This window comes from Panthera pardus, unplaced genomic scaffold (genome assembly GCF_024362965.1).
Source record: "Panthera pardus isolate Hobbes unplaced genomic scaffold, ASM2436296v1 HiC_scaffold_20, whole genome shotgun sequence".
Taxonomy (NCBI): Eukaryota; Metazoa; Chordata; class Mammalia; order Carnivora; family Felidae; genus Panthera; species Panthera pardus.
The window spans coordinates 32493573-32507571 of NW_026526766.1; the positions used below are offsets into that span (position 1 = coordinate 32493573).

Sequence of the window (13999 nt, forward strand, 5' to 3'; positions counted from 1 at the left end):
GTAGACATCTGTAGCAGATTTATTTTTTTATTTTTACTTACTATCTTCTTTTATACCCCATATTTAGTTAGGAAAAAAAAGATGATCAGTGTAGGGATCAGATCATGATTGTAGCATTTTCTATAACACCAGTCGAAGGTGAAATTCTGTCTCTAGTAACAGAAGTAATGAAACATAGTTGTATTTATTTCCATATATCATCATGTTGGTTTCTTCCTTCTCCTACTTTATCATACCCAGCACAATCCATTTTCCTCTTAGTGTCAAGATAAAGGACAATTCTGTATAAGGTAATTACTATGTTACTTACAATACTTGTGAATTTTAATTATCCTTCCCCATCATCGCCTATGTTTAATACAGCTTTTTGGAAGGGAATCAACTATATTAACATACAAGGAAAACTGCTTTTTCCCATGTCCTTATTTTCCCAGGTCGTTTATTTTGATGTGGGCCATCTAAATTGGCTTAGAGTTTCTACATGGAGAGCAGTTCTGATTTCAATCAGGATGGCTTACAAAATTTATAAGTGAATTGGTTTAACAAAGTTGTCTCAAGGGTTTAAGGTTAAAATGTCTTGCTGCAACATTGGTGATTGTGGCTTTTGCAGTAGCATACTCTGTATTTTAATACATTAAGGACATATTAAAAGGATCCTCTGAGGAGTTTTGAGAATTGAAAAGAAAAAAAATTGGAGAATTTTAGTGATGAATAAATACTTTTACAAGCTTCCAAACTAACAATGGGGGGAATATTCTGTGTCCTGGAGTAAATTATATTTGACCCTTGAACATCACATTTGAGTTGCATGGGTCCACCTATGAGTGAACTTTTTCCATAAATACAGTACCATAAATGTAGTAAATATAGTAATATAGTTTTTTCAGTAAATATAGTACCATAAATGTATTTTCTCTTCCCTGTGATTTTCTTAATAAAGTTTTCTTTTCTTTAGCATACTTTATTGTAAGAATATAGTATATAATACATATAATATACAAAATATGGTTGATTGTTTATCTGTGAGGCTTCTGGTCAACAGTAAGCTATTAGTAGTTAAGTTTTGGGGAAGTCCAAAGTTATATGTGGATTTTCAACTGCATGGGGGTTTGACCCCCCCAGCTCCTAAGTTGTTTGAGGGTCAACTATATTTATATCATGGGGCCCTTGAATGTTATCTTTGCCTTTTGCCTCTGTGTCTGGTACTGTTGGAAGTGAATGAGCATCGTCATCATTAGAAAATGATGAACAGTGGGATTAGTGCTCTTTGGGAGCACACAACTCCAAATCCAGCTTCTTTTAGGAATTTCCTACCCTAACTACTGGGCTCCTTTTGCATTCCTCATACACAAGTAAGTGTGTATGTGAGTCAGGAGTATAACTAGGTTAGAGCATCTGAGAAATTGTGTCTCTAAACAGCAGTCAGTATCCTCTGTTGGTAAATGAGCATTTCTCAGTTGAAGCTTGAATTTGACTCCTTAATAGAAAAGCAGCAAAGGGGAAAAATACTGATTCAGCACCTCTGGGAGTTTATGTGCAGGTAAGAGATAAGAGTCATTTCTAAGTTTGCTCTTCTCAAAAGACAGTGAAGTAGCTCTTGATATTCAAATGACCTAAAACTATAGAGACCACTCTGGTTAGTGGCAGATCCAATAATTATAGAATCAGCAAGGATTTCCTGACTCTCAGCCTGTTCTTTCCTGGAAGATTTTCCATGCTTACCAGCAAAACACCGGTTGTTGGTGGTAGAGCAGAGAGGGGATACATAAGAAAAGAATGCCATTTAGAATATAGCATCTTTACATAAAAACTAGTATCAAATTCTTCCTTTTCTCCTCTTTCTCCTTCTCCCCCTCCTCCTTGTCCTCCTCCTCCTCCTCCTCCTCCTCCTCCTCCTCCTCCTTCTTCTAGTGGAAAAAAATTTTAGGTGTGTACTGAATTTTATTATTTATAATTGAAAAGAAATTACTAATCTCTGGTTTTATTTTAATATATATATATATGTTTTTACATATATATATGTACATATATACATGTATATATATGTACATATATTATATGTACATATAATATATATACATATATATTATATATATGTACATATGTATATATATGATATATATACATATATATATATTTTTTTTTTTTTTTTGAGAGAGATTGAGTGTGCACATGCACACATGAGTGGGAGAGGGAGAGAGAGAATCTTAGCGGGGCTTGATCTTACAACCATGAGATCATGACCTGAGCTAAAATCAAGAGGCAAACACTTAACTGACTGAGCCACCCAGGTACCCCTAATTTTCTTTCAGCTGAAATGTTTTCCATTTACATTTTTCCTTAAGTTAGGCAGCTGCACAAAGTGATCCTGAAACATGGATTAATATTGTATATTTTTTTCTGTATATTAATGTAATTAAACAAATGTTGAATTAAAATATAAACTTGAAAGAAAAGCTCTTGGGTGGGTCTCCTTTTTTTTTTTTTTTTTTTGAAGCATTTCTTATGTGTTCCTCTCCTCCTCTTGTAATTTGTCAATATAATGGCATATTCCTATTCTCCAACTTCAGCACTTTATGGCTGAGTGCCCGTAGGGAAGGTGAGTGTGTGTGCAGCATGGGTGAACAAGGCAGGCTCTAAGAAGAATACTCTTGCTTGACCTCAGGAGTACTGAGAGTGAGGGGATGGACCCACTAGAGTTAAGCTTAGAAATCTGCCACAGTATTTCTTTTTCCTTGATTGGTGATGATGCATGCTCAAAGGCTCTCACATATTTCCCTTAATATTCCAGCTTTGATATAGGATAAGTGGCTTTAAGGCCACCATGATCCAGTACTAGCTTTGCTCTCCAACTTTGTTTCTCTCGACTACCCTCCATGAAACCTCCTTCTCTTCCATTTGGACAACTTTTTTTTTCCTCCTGAATATAATCTACTGCTTTTTTATTTCCACATGCTTCCCCCAACTATTGCTTTCCCTGTGATACCCTTTTCCTTCTTGGAATCATTCTCTGCTCACCACTTACTCCTTTCCTACCTCTGCTGTCCTATTATATCTATACTTACTTGGCTTTAGAATGCCACTTGTCACCTTATATTGTGCTTCATTGTCTGTGTGTCTGTCTCCCTGCTCTCATTCCTTTAATCTTGCCTCCCCTGCCTAGTCCAAGGTTAGTTAATCACTGTGGCTTAAATCACCTCTGGATACAAGAGCAGAAAAGCCCTGGTGATCAGTAACTTTGAAATCGGCCATTAGTCAAATACTTTAATATTTAATACGTTGTCATATTAAAGGAAAATGTAAATTCCAATCCAGGAAATATTCTCTGTAAGTATATATGTATGTGAAAACATGCAGTTTTAATTAGCTGGAGAAATATATATGTCAGCTAACCCAATTTTGTATTCTGACTGTATTAGAATTTTCTTTATCACTGTGCCAAATCCTAGGATGTGCTCAAAGTTAAAATGAAGCTGACACATTGTAGACATGGCCAATGCTTTGGAGACCTGAGGGCTCCCAGAGTAATGATATTCCCATTGGGATAGTTGCTTACCTAGCACCTCAATTTGTATATGTATTTGTTGCCTTTCTTCCTAGTTTGAAGTCATTCCAGATGCAAAAATTTTTTAACTTCTCATGCTTTTGCTGATTAGGATTTTTTTTTGACATGTAAAATATTCATGTTTTATTGTTAGTAGAAAGCAAAACTATACCATCTGGGAGGAAAAGACATTTTATATGTGTATATATGTACATATATAAATATATATTTATATATACTATGTTATGTAAGCATTTTGAAAGAGATACACTAAAATGGGGTTTATTTCTTAGTGTCACGTTTTTATTTTTTCTCTGTTTTCTAATTGTTCCCCTTTACAGCATGTGTGACTTATGGCAACAGAGAAAGTACTGAACTTTCCTTTTCTTTTTATTATTATTTTTTGATTTATTCTCAAGTTATCTAACATACAGTGTATTCTTGGTTTCAGGAGTAGATTCCTGTGAATCATCATTTACATACAACACTCAGTGCTCATCCCAACAAGTGCCCTCCTCAATGCCCGTCACCCATTTTCCCCTCTCCCCTATTCCCCCCATCCACCCTCAGTTTGTTCTCTGTATTTAAGAGTCTCTTATGGTTTGCCTCCCTCTCTGTTTTTATCTTATTTTTTATTCCCTTCCCCTATTGTTAGGGTTTTCATCAGCAGACCTTTAACTGTGCTGACCTGGACTCCAGACCTTCTGCTACGCTGATATTCTGAACATGAATTTTGTCAACCCCCTGCTTGACCCCTCATGGTTCATTGTTTGTTCTCTGAAGCTCTCATCCTGCATACATACATGTGTATGTATGCATTTCTTTTACATTTACATTAGTTTCCAATGTAACTTTTCCAGCTCCTCCTACTGTTGACTTTCAAGATGTTTACTGCTTTTGTACCTAGTATGCACATAAGTCCCTTGGTGAATTGATAAGGTTAATGTTTTTAAAGTAAGTACAAACTAAGGGCAGCCCTGTAAACACAGAAGAGATGTCATGAACATGGTAGTGGCTACTGCAGTACTACTTTACACAATGATGTCCACCATTGTTGGTGGGTATTGGAGTTGATGCACTAATGCTGCCAGTGGAGTTTTCCTGGAGGCTTTGAAAATAAAATTGAAAATTTATAAGAAAATATAAAAGATTCCTGGGGCTCCTGGGTGGCTCAGTCACTTGGGCATTTGACTCTTGATTTCGGCTCAGGTCATGATCCCTCGGTCGTGGGATTGAACCCCACATCAGGCTCTGTGCTGAGCATGGAGTGTGCTTAAGATTCTCTCTCTCTCTCTCTCTCTCTCTCTCTCTCTCTCTCTCCCTCCCTCCCTCCCTCCCTCTCCCTCTGTGCCTCTCCCCCACTCAGTCTCTCTGTCTCTAAAATGAAATAAAAGAAAATATATACAAGATTGTTATCAGGTGATTTTAATTTTGCCTTCTATGTTGGTTAATTTTGCATATCCAAACACATTTCTTGTAATTTGGGCAAAAAACTATTTTAAAGAGACATAGAGTGTCAAGGTGTGATGGGTTAGATTACCAAATACTCTTACAGTTACAAAAGAACCAGAAACAATTGATACAATAAAACAATGACCTTTATAACATATCAGGACAAAATCATGGAAAGTATTTCTCCATGTCTACAGTCATGGTCACTTGGCTCCAGTTCTCTGTTAACTGTGAGATCCTCCATGCTTTGGCAGATGTGTTTACAAAGTAGTGATCATAGCAGCATCTGCCACATGGAGTTGTTTTGAGGGTTAAAAGACTACTGTAAAGCACTCAGAATAGTATTTGGCACGTAACAAATGTTTGTTGTTGTGATATGGTTATGAGGAGCAGGTGGAAGGTGATAGCTGAGCTCTCAAGAAATGAGAGAAATCTAGAGAGCATTCAGAGAATAATGACATGTAGATTGGTAGGAGAGAGCTAATGCTGTGGCTATTTGGGGGAAATATGCCAGGACAAGAGTGGAAGCTTAGAAATCAGAGTTAAGACCTCATAGGATTCCTCAGACACACAAAGATGGACTCTCAAAATCCTGTACCCTTTATTAAGGGTGTACTAGGGAAAAACAGCCTGAACTGACCATAGGCACAGGCAGAGGACAAGAGGGCTTGCCACCTGGGTCTGGGCTTGAGTGGGGAAAGGTTGATAGCATAATAAGAGAAAGTCACCCTACAAATTTTTAACCATAGGACTGCCATCAAATGTATACCTCTTATCCCAAGTCAGAAATTTAAAGTAAAAGTAGGCTCTGGCTCTTCATGTTTCCAGGGCATTGAGCAGAAGCAATTGCAAAATCTTATGAACCCACTCTGAAGTGGAATCTGGTTTACTACTGGACAAAAAATAGTCTGTGACTAATCTCCTGGCCTCACTGTCCCTTATCACCTTTTTGACTGAGCTTGGCCTCAGTTTCTTCTTGGGTGAAACATGAGGATTGGTCACAGATGATCAGGATTTCTAATTTAGACGCTCAGGAATGGATTTTTGGCATTTCAGATACCCTGAAATGACACGTAGTGATATGTTAAACTCATCCCCAGTGGACTAAATTTTTATTTCTAACTCTTCACCTATAACTTTTTAATTTCTAGAGTACCATGTTTACCCAAGTGCAGAGGTGACCCCACCTACAAGTTTGAAAATTGACAAGATTCAGATTAAAGCCTTGCTATGGCTCTAATTTTCTCTAATCTGAACTGTCTGTATAACTCTTTATAAATCATCAATTCAGCAAGCAGAGTATGGTAATGAGCTGCTGTGCATCTCTTTGAAATTAATGACAGCTTAGACCCTGATCCCTATCTCTGTAATGTCTGCATGCCCTGAGGGTTAGATTAGGAGTGTATTTCAGGCAATGTTACAGCAATTTATTTTTTTGGACAGTGTGTCTATATTAATATCATAATTCATTTAGTAATGGATTAAATATTTAAATATAGAGATGGAAAAGATGGAAATTGCAGCTTTAATTGTAGATTATTCTTGGTGCTTGACCACTAGTTAACCCATTTAACCTAGGTTTTCAGTTATTTTAAAGAATAAAATGTATACGTTTAAGTACTCAGGAACACAAGTCTGACAAAATTTGATTTCTTTCCCAAATGGTTTTCTCTGTTTCACACTCCTTTTATTAAAGTGCTCATGTTTATGATGCAATTGCATGCTAAATAGGTCTGAAGCACATTTTCCCATAACTAGAACTACCCACTGATTTCACTTTATTGGTGATTTTTGTTTCCTTTTGGGATTGCCTGATATTTTCTGTGGTATTTTCTGAAATTTAGCCAGTGCCCTTTAGTCATTGTCAGTACTGCTAGGGTATAAGGTGGTTCTTGGGCACTTTGCAATTGTCCCTCAAACAAAAGGATATTATTTAGAATTGGCTGGTTCACTTTACCTTTGGTAGGTCGTTGTTTTGGGGGAGAATTATGCCCTCCAGTCCCTGGTATGCTGCAACTCCCTCCTTTCTAGCAGAATTGGTATAGATTTGCCACTCTTCGTTTTATTTGTTTTATTTCAAGGATTAAGTGGATATCCTGACCAAATTTAATAGTGATGTCTTTTACTGACTCAAACTTCACAAATATTATTTAAGTATTAAGTTAGATAACAATTTTATTTTAAATATTGAAAGCACCCTTTTGTCTCTTTGTTTTGCCAGGCGGTAATGGGTACATGACTGTTTATGTTGGACAATCCGAAACCCTGTTCTGGTCTCTCCTTGGCTGTTAATAGCCATGTGCCTTGGAGAACAAAGAAAAGTCTAAGGTTCATCATATGTTTCCTCATCTGTTTGATGAAATGGTTGGATTAGTAGTACTAAAGTTTTATTCAAACTCTAAAGTTTCATTCAAACTTGAATTCTATGAAAATATAATAGGAGAGTATCCTCTGTAGTCTCTTGCTCCATGTTAGCCTTTCATCGAAAAGCAAAACGGTGAAATATAAGAATATCCCTCATCCACAGTGTTTCCCCTCTGTAAAAAGTTCTCTGCCCATTTTAAAAAACAAATGCTGTTTTATGACTGTTGCATGTCGTGCTCCAAATGTTATTAATTTTTACATAATGATCTCTTTGTTCCATCAATTCTTATTAGCTTGAGGTAATATGACACTTTCATAATAAGCACGGTTGTATTTTTGTCTGTTTAAGCAATAAAACAGCAACTTCAGCAGATTACTAGGTAGATTGGCTTGGAATGTGTATTGATAGGTCACAGCCAATGTTTTCCTGCATTATGTGGACATAAAACATTAAATGTTGTTGGCACTCAGATTTAATGGATATTTTATCTAGCACTCGGCTGTGTAATAATAGTCGGACATTCTCTGTTTAGCTTGATTTCACTGTCAGTAAATTCCATTGGCAGCCCCAATGGCATTGACTTTTTACTACAATATGGGGAATAAAAATCAAAAACATCTTCCTCTTGTTATGCTAGTGGCTTCATAAGGGTTTGATTGAATTAGAGGGAAAAATCCTAGCTTTTAACTTATATGGTTGCTTTCTGTATATTTTAGAAAAATCTTGGAACTTTTCTAAGCAACAGTTGGCATCAAGTCTTATGATTGGGTGTCTGTGCTGAAAGTGCTGGGATTGTAAAATGATAGTCAAGACTTTGATTCTTTTGAATTCATGTGGATATTGTTATTCTTAAAGTCTGGTAGAAACATCTGAGGGACAGCTTTTGATACTACAATTGTGTGGTTCATTCCATTCTTTAGAAAAATAAATTATTGTATTGGGTTGAAATGTGTGAAATTGCTAATACTGTATTTGATTTTTTTTAATCTACAGAAACTGCAATTTTATACAACTTAATATATTGCTTTATATTTCCTTATGCTTGTACACGACCCACTTTCCCTGGAGACAAAGATAGACCATTGAATTATCCCATATGCTATACCATATATTCTGCATTTCTATTTCCACCTTTTGGTTGTGAAACTGACTATGAAGATCAAGAAAAACCATGAAAAGTTTGCAAAATTTACATAGATTTTAAAATTTAATTTTATCATTACTTTACTGTCTTTATTTTCTTTGTTTTGCCTCTGACTACTGAAAACTTAGTGCTGAGCTGGCAGTGTTGTGCAGGCTGATACTTGGGGACCATCGTCCTGGATTTTAAGAGGGGACTTTTCACTGCTGGGGCTCGGGGTGGGGGTTGGTTAAGTGACATGTCAAAGGCTCCTAGGGAGTGAGTAGGAAGTGGCTCACTTTATCATAATTTTAATTCTGTATATTATTGTGTGTTTCTTTTTTTTTCCTTTTCTCTTTTCTGGTTCTTAGTTTCCCAGTTTAAAAAAAAATTATGAGGTAACTTTTTTTAAAAAAAATATGTATCAGAGGGATCTCTAAAGTCTATGCTGATATCCCATTGTTTTATTATTCATGTTTTGTTGGAGAAGCATTTTCAAGATTGAACCATGTAGTGATTTTTTTTGCTGTGCTAGTAAAAAGGAGTAGAAACTTAAGGAAAAAAGGTTTGCTATGATATATGAACATGTTTGAATATTACTCACATATTGCCATAGTTGCTAATGTCTTTTCTTGAGGAAACATCTTTATAATGCTTGTAAGTAAGTTAGCCAAGGATCCGGAGTAAGAATCTTCTTGGGAGAGAACACTGAGTACAACCTCAAGAGGGGCTTAGTGTGGCATGTTTGAAGAACAGCAAGTAGTATAGCTGGCAGGACCACCTGATGACTTTGGATGAGGGACGGCAGAATGAACATTTACCATCTTGTCCTCTTCTTACTTCTGTCCCTTCTCTCAAGTAGCCAGTGCACTTGTTTTCCTAGTAATTGGTGTGCTGGCAGCTCTGAATGAAGTTCTTTCTGTTTCCTTAGCAGCTGTTTGATCTGCTGTGCAATTCCCGTGTCGGTGCTTGGGTCAAAATGTCTCAGGATTCTGCTATCTTTAACACAGATGACCAGGGCTGACCTTTAGCTAAGGGGAGCTTTTTTGGCAGATAAATTGCAACATGCTAGTGGTTCTTTGCTTAGAGATCTTATTTAACCAGTTTTTTTTTTCAATATATGAAATTTATTGTCAAATTGGTTTCCTTATTTAACCAGTTTTTGAGTTTGTATTATAGATGCCATTAATGAAATGGTTTAAGAAACTGGAGATTTCTCCCAAGGGAAATTTTGAACTGTTTGAAGGCAAAAGACTTGTTTGTTTTTATTTCTAATTATCAGCATCTGTCATATTGCCTAGCACATAGTGAGATTCATGTGCTCACTCTTTTACTATCTTTGATTTGATGCTTGGAATAAGCTCCTTTTGGTATCATGTTGCCAGCTAGTTTTTCCAAAGATAGGCCAGCTTTCTTTCAGGAGTTTTCTTTTCCCCATCCCTACCACAATGTGAGAATTGACCTTGCTACTTTCTTCCTATTGAACACATTATTAGCAATTGTTATTTATAATTCTTGAAGATAGATGGTATTATCATCATTATTACTGTTGAGAAAACTGAGCTCAGAGACTTTGATTCACTTGTCCAGAACCACAGACTGGTAATTGGTAGATGACAGGCTTTAAATCCTACCTAGTTTCCAAGTTTATACTTTTTATTTTATCATATTTGCAACCCCTGATAAGAGCCCCAGTCCTGATAAGAGAAGCTGAAGTGAGCACATATAGATGTCTAAGAACCAGCCATCTCTGTTGACAGAGTAGACCATTCATAGTAGCCCTTGTTGTTGTCCATGTGTATTGTAAGAATATATACATATGTGAAATATAAGCTAACTTTCTTAAACAAGTTTAAGCAACATCGGTAATCCCAAAGTTCTCTGTGAAACCTACCTCCCCAGAAGCACTATTAAGTATCAGAGTATTTTTGTGTAATAGAAATTTTGAAGGGCCATGCTTTGGAATGTTTCTGTTGTTTAAAACAGTACATTGAATGAGTTGGAAAACATCATTTTGAAATATTTTTGAGATCTCTATTAGTGTAATGTTATGCATAAAGAATAAAACTATGTCTATGCATTTAGTTTAAGAAGTGCTTTGCAACTGAAATAGCAGAATTCTGTTTACCATTATTATGTTCATAGTTTAAGGGATTTCAGTTTTTCTTAATACATAATTTAATTTTTCCTTAATGTCAGTACTTCCCAGGAAAGCCACACCTAAAAGTCCTATAATTTTTTTCTCTTTTCTACTTTTGAACACACTTTTACAAACCTTCAAAATTCAGTGATTTATAAGATCATTGAAATACAGTTTGTATACAGATTGTTAAATAGTTTGGGTAGGAACAATAAAGTTCCCAAGTTTGAATTTCTTTGTTTTTTTTTGAGTAGTTCACTTGTGGCCTCAACATCCTCTCCCGCACTTTCTTCCAGGACATTGAAACCATATATAATGCTTCCCAGGACTGAAATTTTGTTCAAGTACCTGAAAGATAACAGATGCTGCTGTGCTCCTCATAGCAGAGAATAGTGCTAAACCAGCCAAAACACATCACTGGAACATAACTCCAGCAGCAAAATGGTTGTGGTGATTGGTAAAGGGAAATTGTGCTATAGTAGAGTAGATGACTTTCCCCATCTGCTGGATTCCATCAGCAAGTCCTGGCAACACCCCTTCAACAATGGCCCAAGTGTTCTTCTGTTGAGAAATCCACTTACACTAGGAAGCCAAATCTGTTAAAAAAGACTGTGCTGAGGAGTGAATGAATCTGACATGTATCTGTTTTTAAACTGTTTTCCCCAGTTCGTAGGAGCTACCTAATATTATTCTGACTGCAGGTTTTTTTTAACTTTAAAGATTGCATATGTTTATAATTACAAAAACTTACAAATTCCCTTTTTTATTCCAGATTTTTAAATGTATCTTTATAGAATTGACATCATTCTCTCCATATAGTTTTATATCAGTATTTTGTTTATTAATATAATATTTATATTCACTTAATATTATATATGTGTTTATATTTATTATATTTTATTAATGCTCTTTAAAAACATCATTTATAATGCTGGCATAATATGGCCATTCCATAATTTATTTATATATTTTTAAATGAACACTTTTGGGGGGATACTTTTGTAAAGGACATTAATCTTTTTTATTAATCATAAATAATAGTGATGTTTTTAACTGGGAGAATAAAGGCTTTTTTTCCTGAAAGGATAAATCTTTTTTTTTTAAATAAATGCTTATTCATTTTTGAGAGAGAGAGAGAGAGAGAGGAGAGAGGAGGGGCATAGAGAGAGGGGGACAGAGATGATCTAAAGTAGATTCTGCACTGACAGCAGTGAGTCCGATGCGGGGCTCGAACTCACACACTATGAGATTGTGATCTGAGCTGAAGTTGGACACTGTACTGTCTAACCTACCCAGGTGCCCCCAAAGGATAAATATTTTGATAGAAATGTTTATATAGATATTTTAAAAGTTATTTATTTATTTTGAGAGAGCTCAAGCAAGGGAGGGGTAGAGAGAGAGGGGGAGAGAGAATCCCAAGCAGGCTTTGCACTGTCAGCGTGGAGCCCGATGCAGGGCTCAAACCCATGAACCATGAGATCATGACCTGAGCCAAAACCAAGAGTTGGGTGCTTAACCAGCTGAGCCACTCAGACCCCCCAGAAATGTTTATATAGTAAGAGAGAATTGGGTACCTGTCTAGATGAGCTTTTCCTGTTTCAGTCTGTCATGTCATGTTAAAAGTTTAGTATTTAGGGCATATATTTTAGGTAATTTTCTAGATGAAAATTTTCTGGATAATATTTGCAAAGATTATGCTGCAGATCCCACAGGTTAATGCTGGAGACCTAAAAGGGAAGGAAAACCATCATTTGTTGAAGCCCCAGGCCTTACATATTAATGGCTAGCAGCTTTATGACTGGTATCTCATATAACCTTGTAATTTAGAAAATCTTGTGCTCATTTTGTAGGTGAAGAAGCAGGTTTAGAATTGTAACCAAACTTTAAGACCACATGGATTGCATGAATGAAACATTTTAAGTTATTTTAATAGAGTTGTATTGAAGCTCCACTCTTATAGTCATGTTTACCTCAGATTAGTTGCATGACTAATTCTAATTATATAATTCTGATTAGTTGTATAACTAGTTCATAACTAATTGTGGTTCTAGACCACAAAGTCAGGGGTTTATTACATTTCTTACCTAATTTATTATAATGTTTAACTATATGATAATTTGCCATAGACTTAATTTTATGATCACATGAGCTAATATTTTTAAATATTATATTTTAATTTCATTCTTTAAAATAAACTTGTTTTTAGTCACATATACTTTTGTATGAAAAGCAATGTAAATTCTTTTATATAGAAAGTAACCAAAAATAAATACCTAATCAGTAAAATTAAAAGTGTGTATCTAGGGGCGCCTGGGTGGCTCCGTCGGTTAAGCATCTGGCTTTGGCTCAGGTCATGATCTCACAATTCGTGAGTTCAAGCCCCGTGTCGGGCTCTGTGCTGACAGCTCAGAGCCTGGAGCCTGCTTCACATTCTGTGTATCCCTCTCTCTCTGTCCCTTCCCTGCTCATGCTCTGTCTCTCTCTGTCTCAAAAATAAATAAACATTAAAAAAAAATTTAAAAAAAGTGTGTATCTACAATAATCTCTAAGATCACTTCTCAGTGTCCCCTGCTACACCTTGGAAAGTTTTATTAATTTGAGAGAGAAGTTGCTCTCTGAATAATGGAACATAACTCCAAGTGAGTATAAAAACTGTTACAAAGATTCTATGAATATTTTAAGATTCTCAAGTGAATTGCAGCAAGCCTAACTATTTTTTTAGAACCAGAAAGTGTTTAGGATTTCCTGGGCTCCCAACTTTGTAATATGTGCTAGGATTGAGTCTCTTCCATGCAATCCCTTTCTGACTGCTGTGTAGTCATTGGGTCAACATCAGATGCACCACTGGCCCTCAACTCTATAGTTGCATACTAAAAAGACACTTTTCTAGCTATGCCTTTGTGACTGGATTCGATCTTTGAAAAACACCATTGTTTATGGCCCCGAGGAAAGGGCCAGTACTACAAATATGAATATTTCTGACAGCAAATGTGTGGGTCATATTTCCCAATCCAACCATTTCTTTCACTCCCCAGACACAACTGGGTGTCCTACAATTTAGTTTCTGATGCTAACAGCTCAGAGTTAGTGCAGCCCCCACAGGTTAAGGAGTCATTGCCACAAGATGCCCCTACTTCAGATATCAATTGCAAGTTGTTACTCGTGACCAATGTACTACAAAGGCTGGGGCTTCCTACAGCTCCCTTCTCGGGTTTGATCATTTGCTGGAATGGTTCACAGAACTCAGGAAAGCACGTTATATTTACTGGTTTACAATTCAGGGACAGCCAAAAGGAAGGGATGTACAGGGCAGGGTTGGGGTGAGGAGAGTATGTACAGAACTTTCATCCCTCTCCAGGTACATCACCCTCACAGTAT

General features: G+C 36.3%; 1 protein-coding gene across 17 annotated transcripts in view; it reads left to right on the forward strand.

Moving 5' to 3' along the window:
- KDM4C (lysine demethylase 4C) overlaps positions 1-13999 on the forward strand; it is a 437058-nt gene that overhangs the window by 252910 nt on the left and 170149 nt on the right. The window lies entirely within an intron of this gene.